General features: G+C 40.1%; 1 pseudogene; it reads right to left on the bottom strand.

The window, feature by feature from the left end:
• Positions 1-18,447: 18,447 nt before the first annotated feature.
• LOC129336987 (60S ribosomal protein L10-like) lies at positions 18,448-19,012 on the bottom strand (annotated as a pseudogene).
• Positions 19,013-19,536: the final 524 nt, after the last annotated feature.

Genomic DNA, 19,536 nt, shown 5'->3' with positions numbered 1-19,536 from the left:
TTATTAACAAACCCTCTGCAGAGCTACCTTTGCTGGCTCTGTAGAGAGGAGAAATTAACAAACCCTCTGAGGAGCGATCTGACTGGCTGTTGAGAGGTGAAATACAAACTACGCTTACCGGCTAACGTTGCATTTTCCTTCACTTGAACATCCTCATGTAATTTGTCTTGTGTGGTTTAGCTCTCAGTTAATCACAGCACCCCTTTAACCACAGCACATAGTAGGGTATAAATAAATAAAATGAAAAAGGGTACAAAAATTATAAAGGGAGCAAGGGGGCAAATAACCGCTATTTTTAAGTATACACAAAACCAATTAAAATATAGTTCTGAAGATTGCACAAGATACTTGAGTTGCCTAGGGGATGTCCATGGGAAACTGCAAACCCTTCTTGACTTGAGTCCTTGAATCAAGCAATTATTCAAAACAGGTTTTTGAAACAACAAATTTTAGGTGGATAGTAATATTAGTCTGCAGTAGAACAGCAGGATCTGAGTCCAGCTGCACCTTAGAGATCAAGAAGATTTTCAGGGTATAAGTTTCAAGAGTCACAGAATACTTGGTCTCTCTTAGATTCAGAGATAATGCTTGTACCCTGAAAATTTTGTTGGTCTCTGAAGTGCCATGGGACTCAAATTCTGCTGAACAAAATGTGTGTAGACTTCCCCCCACCTTTTGGGTATTGTTGCTCCCTTCCTAGGCTAGAGTGAATCACTAGGATCTTGGGTACAGCCAGCCCACTTGGGAATGCTGTGTAAACTGAGCATGCTCCAATTAGGGTTCCTGCTGAACTCCTTTGGTTATGTTGTGTTACATTGGTTCTATTGTGTTACATTCCTGCTGAACTCTTTTCCATCCTGAAACCCTGCTGTCCCCAGACTCCACCCCCAAATCTCCAGGCATTTCCCAACCGAGACTGGCAACTGTGGCTCCAGTCTGTTTACTAGAGAAAAAGAAAGGGGTTATGGCCATATTTTCTTTCTTTTTTAATTTTTTATTTATTTATTTTGGTAGGTTAGCATATACATCCAATATAAAAACATTAATTATTCATCCCCTGACTAGTGTATGCCCCCCACCCCTCCCTCCCCCCTTTTATTTTGACTTCCAACAGCACTAGAACCTTTCTGTCCCTGATCATTACATCTAATTTACATCTTATCTTTTTGATTACAGGTAAAGTCACTTAATATCTATCTTTCAGTAGTTATCAAAGATTACTAATTTCCCTTTTACATCTCATTCATTTTCTAAGTAATCCTTCATTTTCTGCCAGTCTTCTTGAAATTCTTTTGAGTTTTGTTCTCTCAGTTTTCTCGTCATTTTATCCATCTCCGCCATGTATAACAGTTTTTGAATCCATTCTTCAAATTCCGGTGTCTTCTCTTGTTTCCAGTATTTTGCATATAGCAACCTTGCTGCCACAATCATATAGAATAACAATGTTCTATCTCTAACATTAATCTTTTCCATATTTAATCCTAACAGTAACAGTTCTGGACTTTTACTCAAGTTAACCTTCAAAATTTGCACTATTTTCTCATAAATCTTAGTCCAAAAGGGTTATGGCCCTATTTTCTGATAAGTGCAGACCTATCTGTACCCTTTATTATTCTGTTCATAAAAGTGTATCACCAGCTTTGGTTATACATGCATATATGTTAATTTGATCATAGTAGTTTTGTCTCCTGCACCCCCCCTGTGCATAAACTTTTCAGTTTAGCCACTGGGCCTCTTTGATTAGAAATCTGAAAGTAATTTTTCTTTCATGTCATATATTCGTTGAGTCTGAAAACTGGTAGCAAGGACCAAACTGCTGAGTCCTTGCTAAATCCTATTGGGGCAACAACACCATTTTGATGTATGGCTTTGCTGTGCTTATTCCAGGAGGGGAATTTCATGGGCTTTTTCAGTGTAATTATTGCAATTTATTGTGAAGGGTGTGAATGATGAATCTGTGGCAAGTTTAGTACCGAGTGTCAGTAGAGAAACTGCAATCAATTCGTCATCCAGAAAAAGCAACAACTTCAGCCTGATATTTTGAAGACAAGCTATAGATCAAATGGCCAAAATTGATTACTTTCTAATGATAAATATATCCCTTAGGTTAATATGAGACCTCTGAATGGAGGATTAAGGAAATATACAGAAACTTCTAGTTAACATTTTTTAAAAAAACTTTAGAATCTCTTTGTGACACTGTAACCTTCCGGCCATAGTCAGTTTATTGGATGGCTTTGATCACAGAGCCGGTGCCTTTAAATTCAGTGTGGGATAATACAATCATCTGAACATTTTGGACTGTGATTTATAAAGTTCACCTCCCAAGATATCTGAAAGATGCATTAATACCCTTGCAAGAGGTTTCACAATCTTTATTTCTTTCTTAATTCATCATGGCTACAGAGCCTCCCATTTTTAGGTAGCTTTGATCTTTCTGGTATATGACATTTGGCTGTTAAGGTGCATTATATTTTAAAAGAACTTTTGAATTCTTTTTTTTTCTTTTTTTTTAAGAGCAGTAAAAGAAATCTATAGGGACCAGAGTGCAACAATTGTGGTGAATGACGAGGTGACTAAGAAATTGACTATAGGTAAAGGCACAAGACAAGGTTGCCCGTTGTCTCCACTGCTGTTTATTTTGCTTTTGGAAATACTGATGATACAGATTCGAGAAGATGATGCAATCCGTGGAATAAAAATAAAAGAATTTTCCTATAAGGTCAGAGCATTTGCGGATGATATAATGTTAATTGTAGAGGATCCAATTGAGAATATGCCAAAGGTAATAGAGAAAATTAAGGAGTTTGGAGACTTGGCAGGATTTTATGTAAATAAAAGAAAGTCAAAGATACTATGTAAAAATATGACCAAACAAAAACAACAGCAATTAATGGAAATAACAGACTGTGAAGTAACAAACAAGGTGAAATATCTAGGAATTGAATTGACTGCAAAGAATATAGATCTATTCAAAAACAACTATGAGAAACTGTGGACTCAGATAGAGCGAGACTTGATTAAATGGAATAGGCTGAGTCTGTCATGGTTGGGGAGAATTGCAGTAGTAAAGATGAATGTATTGCCAAGAGTGATGTTTCTGTTACAAACAATACCAATTATTCGGGACTCTAAGCAGTTTGAAAAATGGCAGAGGAAAATATCGGACTTTGTCTGGGCAGGCAAGAAGCCTCGTGTGAAAATGAAAGTATTGCAAGATTCAAAGGAAAGAGGTGGAATGCAGTTGCCTAACCTAAGACTCTACCATGATGCAATTTGTTTGGTGTGGTTGAAAGACTGGATGACATTGAAAAACCGTAAACTGCTGGCCTTAGAGGGATATAAAAAGATATTTGGATGGCACGCGTATATGTGGTATGATAAAGTAAAAGCAGACTCTATGTTCTTACACCATTATATTCGAAGAAGCCTCTTCACAATTTGGAAGAAGTACAGAAATTACCTACAGGACGGAATTCCTTCCTGGGTGGTTCCATATGAAGTAATAGATCCGAGAACTGTCGATAATGAACAACAGTGTTTAACGTACAAGGAGGTAACACGAATAGAATCCTCTAAATTAAGAATCAAGACACAGGAAGAGTTGTCTCCAAGTTATGATTGGTTTCAACATGGACAGATTAGAGATCTTTATTACTCGGACCGGGCGAAGGGAGGGATAAGAACAGAGAATTTGGAATTAGAGGAGGTAATTTTGCAAGCGGATAAAAAAGAAATCTCTAAGACTTACAAAGTGCTGTTAAAATGGTTTACAGAAGATGAGACAGTCAAAGTCCAGATGGTGAAGTGGGCAATAAACTTTAACAAAGAGATAACAATGGAGGCGTGGGAATACTTGTGGAAAAATACATTGAAGATTACGACATGCACCAACATTAAAGAGAATGTCTATAAAATGATTTATCGTTGGTATTTGACACCAAAGAAAATTGCGCTAGGGAATTCTAATATGTCTAATAAATGCTGGAAATGTAAAAAGCATGAAGGATCTTTGTATCACATGTGGTGGACTTGTGAGGTAGCTAAGCGGTACTGGGGGGAAATAATAGAAGCAATAAGTGAGATTTTACAATTTCAAGTCAATAAGAACCCAGAACTGCTGCTACTGAACTTGGGAATGGAATATATTCCAGCACAATATAGGACATTGTTATTTTACATAACAACAGCGGCAAGACTTTTATATGCGCAAAAATGGAAAATACAAGAAGTGCCAACAATCGAGGACTGGATTTACAAATTGCTGTACATGGCGGAAATGGACAAAATGACAAGAAAACTGAGAGATCTTGATCCAGGACAGGTTAACATGGATTGGGAGAAGTTGAAGCAATATCTGGAGGAAAAATGGGAGGTGGGAAGAGATCTGTGGCAGTTTGAAAATTACTGAAATATAACATAAGAAGAGAGAAGTGACTTTACCGGGGGGAGGGAATTTAAACAAGAAGTTCTAAGCAATTATGTTATTTGATTATCACATATAGTACTAAATAATAGAGATGTTATTATAAGAATTATAAGGATATAAATTAACTAAATATATTTCTGGTAGATAATTGTGTAATAGATAAATTATATAATCAAAATAGAGTGAATATAAGAAAGGGGGAAAGAAGTATATAGTAACATACAGAACATAAGTTAAATTGATTGATTTATACTGAATGTATACAGTGTTAGAGAAGTACTTGGAAATACGTAGAATATGGTCAAATTGATTGACCCACACTGATGAGATTAGAGTAATTAAGTAAGAGAATAAAAAAAAATGGAGAAAATGTTACATAATTAAAGAAGATATGCTAGGAATGTAATATTTAGTTTGATAAGTTAAGTGGGGAAGGGAATAAAGATAGTACTGTGTTAGAATATATTAGCTTAGAAGAGAATGAAAGTGTATGCTTAATAGAAAAAAGTAAGTTTGAAATGAGTGAGAAAAAAGATAGAGAAGGGGTTGGAAAACTGTTGGAAGTCAACAAAAGGGGGGGGAAAGGGAGGGGGTTAGAATTGGAATAAATTAAAGGGAAATGATTGTATTGAATAATTATAGGATTTCTAATCCAATAAAAAAAAAATTTAAAAAATGAATTCTTTTTTTTCTGAGAGCTTGTAATCCTAAGGGTACTGATCCAGTTGAATTTTTACACTGAAAATAGGTAAGAATTCTAGCTTGTAGTGCCTCTGTTTGTCCATCTGTCAGCTTTGACCTGTCTCTGGCTGGCCATCAGGAGTAGATATTGCACCCAGAACATTGTCAGAGAGACTAGAGAGGAAATAAAAACCCCTAGTTAGTCCATTGCTTCAGTGAGAATTGAAGTTGGGTTTTCTTAGCTCACACTCTTGATCTCAAAGAATCCAGTAGCACCTTTAAGACTAACCAACTTTATTGTAGCATAAGCTTTCGAGAATCACAGTTCTCTTCATCAGATGCAGGCACTGTGATTCTCGAAAGCTTATGCTACAATAAAGTTGGTTAGTCTTAAAGGTGCTACTGGACTCTTTTTGATTTTGCTACTACAGACTAACACAGCTAACTCCTCTGCATCTATGACTCTTGATCTCTGTGTTATTGAAAGTATTGAACTGTTTATGGATTATATAACATAAATTATATGTAAACCGTTCTTTGAAATGAACTTTTTCAGGGTTGCCAGGTCCCCCTTCTAAGTCAAAAATGGAGGGTGAGTATGTGACAGGTGTGTGTGTGTGCGCGCACACCTGCATCCCCCAACAATGACAACATTTCTGGCATGGCCCAGAAGCAATAGGTCGTGCCGAGGGCTGATTCTTTAAAAATTCCTCCAAAACATAACACTTTGCTATGTTTGGGGCCATTTTTTTAAATGATAAGCCTGGTGTGACCTGTCACTTCCTAGTCATGATATAAGCACCAGGGGAAGCTGGCACACGCACGCCCATTTCGCCCACACGCCTGCCAGCCTGTCTCCTCCCTTCCTGATTCATTTTCCCACTGCTGGGCAGGTGACCAGTGTGTGGTAGGGTGGCAGCTGGGGGTGGGCTATCCTCTGCCCCCTGTGGGGGCTGGCAACCTTACCTCTTTTTCTTATTTCATTTCTGAAAAAGTCTCCGTTTTTTGGTGACAGACATAAGACCTCTGTCAAAATTCAGGTAAATGGTGAATAGGTTAATGGTTTCCACAGCTGAATGTGCTGAATTTATAAAGAACAGTGTGAAATCAGAGCAAAGTTTCAGAGATACGTAACTGAGCACGTAAAGCACAAAGTCCTGTCTTCCAAAATAATGTAAGTAAGGTGTTATTTTTCCCGATTAAAGGCATAAAATTGCAAAGGTTTACTGTCATATATGTTGAAAAGAATCAATTCAAAGAAATGAAGGTGGGGATAAGCAGCCCATTCAGTTAATTCATTTAGACCTGCCTCTGATTGCCTTTGCCATAACTCAAAAATTAACTGCATCCCTAATCATACTTATACCCTTCATATTCCATTGAAATCAAAGGGTTAAGAAGGATATAACTCTGTTTAGAAATGCATTGTTACAGGCCAGCATCTCAGTACAAATTACTGCTGTGGATATATCAGGACCACATTGCAGATTCACCTTGGATCATAATTGGTTTCATTTGTGTACATTTAAGCCTGTTGTCTACCTCGTTCAGTAATTGCACTGGCTGTTTATTTTAACAGCCTGTGGCTAAAAAATGAGTTTCAAGAAACACCTGCTGATTTTTGTATATTGCAATGAAATACATTCATCGTTGTACATTTCATGCATGACGATAATCAAGATAAGGACTAAAACAGTTCCAAAAACCAGTTTGTAACTTAATGAAAACAAAGCGAGTATCAGAGCTAAAGAAAGGCCGTGCATTTTTTGTTCGCTTTAGGAAACCCCAGCTTTCTATACCATGAAAAACATAGAGCTTGAGCCACCTAGTTATCAGCATTTCCCATAATTGCTGAAAAAATTTCTAGCTGCTGCATTCCTGAGAATTGCTGCTGATTATATCTGTGATCTGCAAGTTTATGTATGTGTATGAAAGCAAGTACCTGGAAGAAGTTAGGACAGTTTACGCAGATAAAATTTGTGTTCTAGCCTTAACATCCCAATGTGCCAGGTAGAGTACTGGGCCAGATTACCCGATACATATTTTTGTGAGTTGGGTCTGGACTTGCTTTCCTTGCCACACAGCTACTGTGGGGAAAGGGGATATAATTTTTAAAATAGGTGGTATCCAGTTTGGGTTTGGAACTGTGGTGTAGGAGGAGGAGGAGGGGCTCTTATATTCCTGCCATGTCATTTTCCCAAACTGTTGTCCTATGTAGATAAATCACTGACGGGGCTGTTTTCGGACTGTAAAAACTGCATGTGGAGGAATACTGAAGCTCTTCCTCCCCCTGTGCCACTATTATGAACCAAATTGGGCCCTTAACATACATTTCTCCGTCTACTCTTTTGGCTTCTTATACCATATTCTTATACCTTTGAAATGGTAATGCTACAGTCAGCACACTCCACCTGAATTACAATGAAGTCTAATTAAAGTTAATCTCATTAATAAAGTAGAAGAAATATGTAGTTTTGTGTTTGAACTGTTTGTGTAGCACAGGAAGGATACTGTTTCAGCTACAGTTGCATATGCCTTTCATTTTGGGTTGCCAGGAGAGAGGGAGGGGACCTGATACTCACCTTTTTCAATGTCTTCATTCGCACTTTGCATGCTCACAGTCCTGGGGCAGTGTGATGATGTCATTTCTGGGAAGTGACATCATCGTGCAAGGGCCAGGAGCACTCCTGCACTTTGTGGTGGGCCAGTTTGTGTCCCAGCCTGTTTGGGGCCCAAATTGGCCTGCTGCAAAGTGTGGGAGTGCTCTGGGGAAGCATGATGATGTCACTCGCAGGAGTGATGTCATTGCACCACCCTGGGAATGTGCTGGGGAGGCTTATTGCGCCTTTCCTCCCTACTGGCCAGGTGAGTGATGATGCAGGGAGAGGGTGGGAGCAGGGGATCCCCCACCCCCAGGGGACCTGGGATCCCTACTTGCATTTAACTTTATATAAAGAAGTACTTCGCGTTTGCCTTCTCTGGTCTGGGAAATAGAAGGAATGAGAGAAGACTAGAAAAACTGGTACCAAACACATTGTGGGTGAGAGAATAAAATTCTCACAGTTAAGACTTTTGGGGAGGTGGCCACTGTTTTTACTCCCTCTCATCCTTACCAAAAGATCCTTATCTTTTCACCTCACATTGAAAAGGGAGAACATTCATTGTGGTCTTTTTTCTCTGTTTTCATATGTTGTGTAACTCCTATATGTGACCTTTGTTCCAGCACTTTTGGCTGTTGGAACATTTTCTTTCATCTTAGATAATGCAGTGCTTCCCCTCTGATGCCCCTTTTGTCTGTAATTATATTCTAGAACACCTCTACTGTTTTACCTTTCTCACTTTCCCGCAGATCTTTCCTCAAAATCTGTTTTTCATTAAGCCTGTGCCACAATTCCTTAGACATAGTTCTACTGTTCCTTAAGTGGCATGAGTACACTCCCCATGGTTATCTTTGCTTTCACTTCACTTCCCTCTCTTCATTGTGCCACATTTTAGATTGTAACCTTCCTTAGGGCAGGAGTTGCCATAATGTGTCATGTATGCTATATTATCATTATTTCTTTGCCACTCTAGCTGAAGTAGCAGCAATAGGCCGATTTATGCTGCTAGTGTGTGGAGTTGTACTTACAGTGTCTGATGTGGAAAACCAGGATTCAAATCCTCACATTTCCAGGAAGCTCAGTGGCTGACCTTGGGTCAGGCACTTTCTCTTATCCAGGGCTTTTTTTCAGGGGGAACTCTGTGGAACGGAGTTCCGGAACCTCTTGAAAATGGTCACATGGGTGGTGGCCCCACCCCGTGATCTCCAGACAGAGGGGAGTTTAGATTGCCCTCCGTGCCGCTCAGTGGCGCGGAGGGCAATCTAAACTCCCCTCTGTCTGGAGATCAGGGGGCGGGGCCACCACTCATGTGACATTTTCTCCGAGGGGCAACCCACTGAGTTCCACAACCTCTTTTCCCAGAAAAAAAGACCTGCTCTTACCCAAAGTTACCTCACATGGTTGTCAGGAGGATAAAGGGGTGGGAAAACCCCACATTCTATCCTAAACCCCTAGGAGGATATACAGGAAGTAAATAAAATGTAAAAGTGTTAATAAAATAGAAGAGGAGGCCATTACAGAACTATACCATGATCTGCAGAAAATGCAAAGACAGCAGTGGATCATCTGCTTGCTCGTTTTCTGGTTCATCCATAGCAGAATTTGAGTCCAATGGAACCTTAGAGACCGACAAGATTTTCAGACAGTAAACTTTCAAGAGTCAGAGCTCCTTTAAGCTCCGGCTCTCGAAAGCTTACACTCTGATCTCGTTGGTCTCTAAGGTGCCACACTGGACTCAAATCCTGTTGTTCTACTGCAGACCAATATGACTGGCCACCCAAAACTGATTCATCAACAAAATACCTTGCAGCAATATATGCTTATGAATGGAATCAATGTTAGTCTGGCTCAGAGTCTGAGAGCGGAACCACAAGTGACAAAAGGCACAGGTTGGACACTTGTCAGCTTCCCTCGAGTTTTGATGGGAAATGTAGGCAGCTTGGCGGAATGTTGGACGTGACAGTTGAAAAGTCCATTGGACAGCAGACAGAGAGCCAAACTGCAAGATCAGGATGCCTACACTTCCCATCAAAACTTGAGGGAAGCTGACAAGTGTCCAATCTGTGCCTTTTGTCACTTGTAGTTCTGCTCTGAGATACTCAGTAACCTTAGCACAATAGCCTGATTAGCGAACAGGGTCTTAAATTAAATTTTGTGGAACAAGTTGTCAAAATGAAGCCCTTCAATATTAGGGTTTTCAAAAACTTTGCTAAATTGAAATCTTAATTGAAATCTTGATGTTCATATCATTTTATACATATTCATGGGCACTCTTAAGAGTTTGTAGTATAGACAGGTTTACGGTTAACAGCTTGATCCTGTGTAGAGTGCTGCTTGGGAATGGGCTGTTGAAAAGGCAATCTATAATTTCAAAATTCAAATATTTTCAAATACCGTTATATACAGCTTGGTAGAAGCTGTAACAGATATGAAAATCATTGGCAGGCAGCTGTGCTTGATATCTGTGCTTGCAGTCCGTGAAGACATAGCTGTGGAAACAATGCAGGAAGGAGTTATCCTGGGACAATTAGAATGATGGCCATAATTAGTGTTATTTTTGGAAAATGAATTCTAGCATCCTAAACTATTCAGATACTTTACAAATTATCATCATTGTAATGACACTTGGATTTCTTCTGGTGTGGTTTAGTAAGCATTTGAAGAAGGAATTCTTTTGTTAGTTGAGTGCCCTTTTTGTATACAGTCCCCCGCCCCCAGCTACAAGAGAAGATAATAAAAAGCCCACTGGAGAGAGGTAGAAGGACTGACATTCACGAAAACAACCAACAATTTTCAGTAGGGAAAAGTGAATATATTTGTGCATCAAAAATACTTGAACAAGCCTGTGAATTACCAGCAAAATGGAAATAGCTGCCTTTTCCTGCTGCTGTTCTTTGTGAGAGCTCCTGTGAATTCCATGAGCCACTCAACAAGGTCAAGGATTGCTAAGTCTCAAATATCAGCACTTTATGAAGCACAGAAAATTGGGCAAATATTGCATGGACAAAGCCATGAAACATTCAGGACTGTAGACAATCACCACAGTTCCCCCAGACAAAGATTTTCTTTGTGTCCCCTTCTCACATGGAAGATGCTTCATTGCGGTAGGTGTCAGGGGCTCGTCTTCTGATGGATGCTGGGAATCAGAGAGCCCAGGAACTGCAGAGTCTGCGAGAGTTTTGTCCTCCTTAGGATTAGCTACCATGCATCCTCTTAGTAGGACTCCTCAGAACAACTTGGCAGTACTGCATCTTACTCTTGAAGGCACCCATTGCCACTGCTAAGGAAAAATTCAGGGGGCGGCACAGCCTGGAACAGATTGCAGGGAAGTCCTATGCCTTATAGGACCTTAAGTTGCAGCACCTCTCCCCCCTGCTCCTTTCTGGTTTAATACTATAACATGAAACCAGAACCGCTTAGTATTTAGGTATTAAAATATCTCTTAAATATAGTTGATTTGAAAGCATGCAACTACAAAGCTTTACTGCAAAAAATAACTGAAAATATTGAAGATTGGTCTAAGCTTTGTCTGTCTTGGGAAGAAAAAATAAACCTAGTAAAAGCCATGATCCTCCCTCATTTTTTGTTCAGCTTCAGGATGCTCCCCATCATTCTTACTGATCAAGAACTACACCATTGGCAAAAATATATACACAAATTAATTTGGGCCAATAAACGCCCAAGAATAAAATATATAACAATGAAACGCTTGGCCTAGCAATCCCAAACACAAAATATTATTATGAGGTCTCTCAACTAGTAAATTTAGTAGTGCTTCTAAGCTCACATGAAATTTTGGGTTGGATTCGCATTGAGACCTCGCACATTCACCTTAATGATATAAAAGACATAATATGGATGCATCCGAAAAACAGAGCCTCCCAAACCCATCAAAATGAATTTCTCAGCACTACTCTGAAAATATGGGATAGAGAAAGGAACTATATAGCTCCCAACATTTCACCTTTATCATCTTACCTAGGCCAGTCATGGTTTCAACCTGGCATGGATATACATTCCTTCAAAACATGGAAGATGCTCCATAAAACAAGAATTACAGATGTAACCAGTAGAGATGGGCACGGACCAGGAAAAAACCACGAGCCGGTGGTCCGAGGTCCATCGTGGTTCATGGACCACGGACCATGTACTTTTCATGGACCTGCACCCGGTTTGGTTCGTGGGTCTGTGGTCCAGTGTGGAGGGCCCTGTTGCTCCAGCTGTCTGGCAGGCTCCTCCAGTCAGCTGGCGCAAGAGGGGGGGATAAGGGAGGTTTAGAGAGCCCTCCGCACCTCTTGCAAGTGGTGCAGAGGGTCCCCATTGTTCTGGCTGGCTGGCAGGCTCCACCAGTCACCTGTAGCAAGTGGGGATGAGGAGGTGGGGGAGGTTTAAAGGGCCCTCCACACCACTTGCAAGTGGCATGGAGGGCCCCTATTGCTCTGGCTGGCTGGCAAGCTCTGTCAGTCAGCTGGAGCAAGCAAGGGTGGGGGTGGGGAAGGTTTAAAGGGTCCTTTGCACCACTCGCGCTCTACCCCCCCTGCTCCAGCTGACTGGCGGGCCCGCCACTCACCTGGAGCAAGTAGGGGGATTTAAATGTTAAAGGGCTTCCAGCACTGCTTGCCAGCGGTACCAGGAAGCTTTAACGGACCATGGACCAATGGACCAGCGAAAAGTCTGTGGGTCCATAGAAAACGGGCATCCCTCAATCCGCTGGTTCACAAATGCTGAACAGGCCTGGTCCTTGCAAAGTTTTGGTCTGTTTTCCGGTCTGTGCCCACCTCAAGTAACCAGACAGGGCACTCTTTTAAACAAATCACAACTAGAAAAAGATACAAATATCACAATCCCGTGGTTCTACCTTCAACTCAAGCAACTGTTGGAGAGTCCCCAGTTTCAAAGTATATTTAAACACAACTTTACAGATTTTGAATACCTGTTAAAGTGCTCCTAATTACATAGAAAAGGCTTAATACCAAGCAGCTATGATATTCTAAACTCAAAGAAAGGGCATTTTCCTTTGAAATATCAAGCCAAATGGAATAAGGATTGCAATATCACTTTATCTGTTGCCTTTTGGGATACAATATGGACGGGGAAAGCTTTACAGTCTAAACATTAAAGTTCTGTTTCTTAAATTAATGGCAAGATGGTAAATGACACCTCTCCAACTACACCACATTAATTCTGATATTCACCCATTTTGCTGGAGACAATGTGGTGGAAGTTCAGTCTTTTTGGGACTCAATTATAGTAAAAATCCAAAAGATAACTGGATATATAATTCCTAAGTGTCTTGAAACAATCTTCTTACGTGTCTGGGAGGACTCCATGATCCTGGCCATTAAAAAAAAAAAATCTGATTTTTACTATGCTTTCTACTGCAAAAAAGTTGTTCGCATCATCCTGGAAACAAGAGAATCTACCATCTGTATCAAATGGGAACAAGAAACTTTATCATGGATTAAATCTCTGATTATCTCTGATCTATAGAAAACCCACATTACCAATGGACATTTTTTGAGCATGGTTACCCTTCTTAAGTTATACAAGCAATATAAAACAAACGCATTTCTCTGATCCTTTTGTTTACAGTTTTGTTGTCTTAACTTGAAAAGTTATATTATACATAGTGAAGGTAATGTTAGCCTTCAGGTTATATAATATGCTACTTCTTCCATGACAAGTTTATTCTTTTTTTGTTCTGTAAATAGTATATTGTTTGTTAATCTGTTGTGTTTGGAAAAAAAGTTATAGAAATAAAGAATTAAAAAAAAAAACCAGAACTGCTTAGGAAATTCAGGTGGTGAATGATAACAGTAGTGCAATACCCCAAAATGTGTAGATCCACTCAATATTGAAAGCTGTTCATGTGCATGGTCAAATGTTTTTAAAAAAATTGAATTGCTGGTATAACTGTAAGAGGAGGTATGTAGGACAAGAATTCGTTTTAAAAAAAAGATTATGGATCATTTGTCTAAATTGGTAAAGTGCAAATACTGCATCATTGGTAAAATGCATCATTGGTAAAGTGCAAATAGTGAAGAAATTTTGCAAGTCATATATTTGCTGTTTCTTGAAATTCCATGGACATATTGCCTGAAGAACTCCCTAAATGTCAATGATAATTCAAACATAAGTTAATTTACTGTGGAATACTACAGGAACGTAGATTCCTATTTATGAAGTCTTTAGTTTTCATGCTGAAAATACCAGAAGCAGACTGCAAATTATAACTGGAGACAGATGCAGGTTATAGAAGTTACTTGCATACCCAAATGGACAAATTGCCCAAGAAATGTATTGGTGCAAGTACACAGTTGGGTTACAGTTAAAAAACAATGGTTGGAGCCTGATATTCTAATCCATTCTTCTTCCAAGTCATTAAAAAGTATTGTTGCCACACTTAATATTGTTGTAATGTGGCTTTTTCCGAATATATTTCACATATGCTATTAGCATACAATGCTGTTAAATCTTATGATTAATATTCCCAAATTTGGAGGCTGAATAGTTGAGAGAGAAAGAGAGAGAGAGAGAGAGAGAGAGAAGCCTACTATATTGACTACAGGGCTGAGCTGAGATTCGAAGAAGGATTTAGCCCTTAACTACTTTGCCAGCCTTTTTTATATTTTGCACATTATGCCAAGATAATATGTGACTTGATAAAATTGCAGACTTTAACAAAGCAGCCTAACAATCACTTAAAATTATCTAAGAAACAGATTTCTGACCTGTGTTATGTTCCATTGTACAATGGATTTTCACATTTTCATGCACAAACAGAAAAATCAACCTCTACAACAAGCAAGAGACTTGACATTTTTCTAGCAGTGCGGCATCTGTATGCAGCATAATTTAAAGCATTCTCTGATACATTCAGAATAATACTATCCTGACATCATTCCTTTGGAAAAAAAGAAAAGAAAAGGCATTTAGTGGGGAAATTGCTTAAACACCAGACTTTTAGTTCTGCTGGGACTGTATCATACACCTTTGTCTAGTTCATGCATAGTCTTATTAAGCTTTCCTGTTGGCTAGTAGCCAGAGCCATAAAACTAACATTATAAATTTGAATGCAAAATATATGTGTGGTTATGATTTATGGAGTGGCTGTTGATAATTTGTGCATGTGTGTAAGGCTGGCTAAAATAGGGTTAACTGTGTGAACTCTGAAGAGAATGGTTGAAGGGCTGTTTGTATGATTAGTCCAAATGGATGTGGACAGCACACATGGTGGAAAGCTGAGGAAACACAGGGCACTTCCTCAGCTGTTTGTATACAGGAAAGGCAGCCTGGAGAGATACATGACAACCATGTGCAAAGAAGAGTGGTATTCTACTTAGAAGTGTGGGTGATGTCACGCTAATAGAATGTGGTGTGTACAAGAAGCAAAAGAAGACGGCTGTGCTTATTCCAGACTACAGAGCGCCTTTATGTTTGGGTTTCTGCCTCCAGAACTGAGTAACTGAACCAAATGCAAGAGATATTGTATGCATCTCTGTGTGTGTCTGTGAGAGTGAGAGTGAGAACCTTACATTGCTTTCTTGTAGTTCAAGTGTCTAAGAGACAACATAAAATTAGGGCAAATTTCTTTTGAACACATGGAATTTGAACCAAGTAACTAAAGTAATATTGGGGTGAAATCAGGGTGGCTAGAGTTTCACCGGTTTTACTATATCAACAGATTTAAAATATTTCCTGTGCTATAAATAAGAATTATATTCTAATTAAAACCACATGGAAACTCCAATGGGCTTGAGATCTAAAGGGGGGTGAAGGTGAAAACAATATTGTACAACTGCATAGTTTCTTTTTTTAAAAAAAACTCATCTTGTAACAAATCAGTTGCTGGTATGCATGAACAGGTTTTTTTGCTCTGTATTATTGGAATAGCTACATGATTTATAATCAGAAACACTAACTAACACACAGTGTCCTCTGTAAATGAGAATCTATGCAGAACAGGATTGAAATTTGAACTTCCTGTGTAGACACAAGAAACGTAGTGCTGTAATATTTCTGAGAATGGAAGGTACTCAGTAGATCATAGAAAATGTTTGCAGTTTTCCAAGAGATCACCTTTTGTGGCTGTAATATTCTCTGGCTGGTAAATTATGCAGGAACCCTTGTTCTATAATTAAGACTTTTAAAATATTATGAACCAAAGGACTCCCATTTGTAGAGAACCTTTCTGCGTGCTCTCCTACAGCTTTCTGCCTGATAATATCCCTCCCATCTCTTAAAGGACCCTTATCCTCACATTGACTCTTCTCTTCTAACCAAAGAGAACAAACTATTCCTTATACCACTATACCTAATATTGGAATAGGCGACTCAGCATGCCTTGGACATTGGTGGAGGAGGGCGCTGAATGTTTCTCTGTGTGTATGTGTTACTCTCTAGTTAAGTAAGCTGCTTCTTTTTATGTAAGGTGGGACTGCCTCTTGATGTCTCTCTCTGTTTCCATTGGGAGATTCTCTTCTTGCCTCATGGCCTTCAAAAGTGGAGGGATGTATTTTTCAGAACTCTTGCCATAAAGGCCTCAGCCACACACCCGCATCCAGTCTTGATGCCGTGCAAGATCCCTGTGGTAATAGGGAAAGTAATTCTTTAGACTAGGACTCTTTCTACTCCAAGATGTTGCTGTGAAAGGAATCTACCTCAATAAATTTTAAGTTCTGTCTCTTCTACAATTCAAATACCTGAAGATTAATCCTGCACATTGGGGGAAACGCTTCTGATTAACTCTGCTGCCAAACAAAATATAACTTTTTCTAATAATAACAACAAATACAAGGGAAAAAACTATGTACAAAAGAAGTATGCTTTTCTTTTTTTAGGTATTTAAGCAGTGTTCTGTCAGTTTCTGTGGTGCTTTGTGCTGCCTTGAGGATCTCCTTAGGAATTGGTCATCCTGCGCCTGACTGTCAGGTTTTCACAGTCCAGTTTTCTACAGGCTATTACTCAGCTTTCTCCACCATGCCGTCCTTTCTGCAAGTGTTTGGCTGTTAAAGAGCATGCTGAAAAAGACTCCTTAAACCGATTTGCTTTTAAAGCTGAAATGTGACAGCCAGGTCTGCAGCCTAAATATCACTCTGTTTTAGCTGAATGTGACTGTTAAGTACCTGATATTTTTGCATTTAGAGTTTTAGTTCCAGTACACTTTATTCTTAGCTTTGTCAGTCCTTGAATGACAAATTTTAGCTCTTGGACAGGACCAGAGTGGTGGAGCCCAGGAGAATTAAAGGGTAATATTCACATCTTGCATGTGCCCCTGCCTTCAAGCAATACTGTTATAATGATACACTATCACAGATCAATAAAACACAGTGGAGACTATAACAGTTTCATAACCTAATCAATGTGTTGGGCCCTGTATTATGAGTTATTATTATTATAATATCTATATGAGGCTATGGAATGAGATAACCCAATGCTTTGGGGGTGGGTTGTTACTAATATGGAGATGATACCCAGCTCTATATTTCATTGTCTAAGCCTCCAAATGCATCTGTTCTGGTTCTGAACCAGTATTTTGATGCTGTGGTCAAGGGGCTAAGGCAGAACAAGCTGGCACTGAATCTAGGAGATTCAGAGTTAATGCTGGTCAGGAAGGCTAATGCTTGGGAAGATTTGGATCCACTAGTGGTAGACAGAGCGGAGCTGGGATTTGCTGAGCTGGTTAAGAGTTTGCACCCAGCCTTATTATTTAAAAGCAGGGTGGTGGCAGAATATGAAAAGCCTGGCATATACCAGATGCATGCACACAGGGCACAAAACACAAATGGGCACTGGAAATGTAGTCTCAGGGCCAAGCTACAAGTGATGAATGACACTTGGAACAGCAAGTGGATCAAGTGGAGAGCAAGTGGAGGGCACTTGTAGCTTGGCCCTCAGATACATATGCACAGAAACAGATAGGGCAAAGAGCTCGCCAGCAGCAACTGTGTTGTCTCTGGGCCCACTACTGCTGCTGTCTCTGCCACTGGAGAATTTCTTCTGCTCCTGCTTCTACCACTGAAAGTATAGTTCCATCTATATATTGTGTATAGGAAAGAAAGATCAGATGAGCTTTGGTTGCCTCAAAGACAAACAAGCAGATTTACAGACAGTGGCAGATATTTTGCTTGCACCACTAAGGCAACGGTACAGGAAGGGTCTAGGGATGCATCTGACGGCCATTTATATAATATTTTATAAACAATCCCATGAATAAAATAATAAAATAATAATTAAAAAGGAATAGAGAGAGATAGGGTAGTCAGTTGGGTACCCAAATATAGACAGGCTGTCAAGGAGCAGTAGCTTATACAAGACCTGTCTATTTGTCTAAACAGAGCAAGGGGCAAGTAGTGGTCTTGGAAGTAGTGTTGAAGACTCTTAAGCTGGTTGTTTCAATATCCATGCTGAGGCTACTTTGTTGGGAACAACTCAGAATTTCATGGTCTCCATGGAAAGCATGGGTCTGTCTCAGATAACAACAGATCCGCCCACACTGTGCAGGTCACCCTCTTGATCTGGTGTTCTGCTCGGGCAGAAAGAAGATGATCTTAAGCTGGAGAGGTGAATGAAGACTGTCCCCTTGTCATGGACAAGTCACTACTTGCTGGGGTTTAGACTTATATAGATACCAAGACTGGTATGGAGACCAAGACAAGGATTGGATACCAGCAGTATTTTTTTTAATTAAACACCCTTCAGGGTGACAGCTGGGGGAACTAAGAGTGCATGAACTGTTCATGCTGCATGCAGCGCACACCAATTGTCCAAGGAGCCCTTATTGGGGATGTATTTTACTCCACATCCATCTGGGATGAGGAACTTCTCAGCAACCATTTCCTCAGACTTGTTGACGTTGAATTTGGTGAAGCTCCATTTCTTGAAGATGTGGATCTTTTGACGACCAGGGAACCTGAACTTGGCCCTGTGCAGTGCCTCAGCGATGTGCTCCTTGTTCTGCGCCTTGGTGTGAATAGACATGATGACCTGGCCGATGTGTACACAAGCCACAGTGATCTTGAAAGGGGTGGAGGTGCACATGGATGTGGAAGCCGTCCTTGCCAGAATTCTTCAACATGTACTTGTTGGCACAGATATGGGCAGCCTCAAGAGCTTCAGATGACACCTGCTCATATTCTTCTGACACCATGTGCGTGCAAAGTGGGAAATCATTGACTGTGGCTTTTTTCCTGCCAAGGCCAAAGATTCTGATCTTAGCATCAGAAACACCTCCGCAGGAACAGGACTTTGGGTAGGGCTTGTTCTTGCAGTATCGATAACAACGGGAATGTTGGCGGCCCATGACTGCAGCCCGCGCCTCACCGGCAGAAAGTGCATCAACACAGTTTAGACCTGCAGAACTCTTCAGAGTGGTCTGGAGCCTATTGAGTTCTGGCCTGCAGGAGGAGTTGGACTGCTTTGCAGCCTGTTGTGATCATTTTGCTAAGCACTTTGTGGATAAAATCTCTTGCACCTGTTCCAACTTGGACTCTACAATAGTAGTGACATGATCAGACTGTTGCAGGGTTATGATTTTTCCAGTTGTGTGGGATGCCTTTCAGCTTGACCAGTCTGAGGATGTGGACAGGGTCCTTGGAAGTTCGACACCTACTGCCTGCTTGTATGACTGTTGCTCCTCCCGGCTGCTTAAATCTGCCAGGGGCGGCCGGTGGATTGGGTCCAGGAAACAGTAAATGCCTTCCTGAGAGGAGGATGTGATTGTCCTTGCCTTGAAGCAAGCAGTGGTGTGTCCACTCCTTAAGAAACATATTCAGAATCCAGGAGAGTTTTATAACTACCATCCAGTATCAAATGTACCATTCTTGA

The sequence above is a fragment of the Eublepharis macularius genome, chromosome 10, assembly GCF_028583425.1.
Source record: "Eublepharis macularius isolate TG4126 chromosome 10, MPM_Emac_v1.0, whole genome shotgun sequence".
NCBI lineage: Eukaryota > Metazoa > Chordata > Lepidosauria > Squamata > Eublepharidae > Eublepharis > Eublepharis macularius.
The sequence above is the reverse complement of the archived record's forward strand: the minus strand, read 5'-3'. Positions and strand labels throughout refer to the sequence as shown.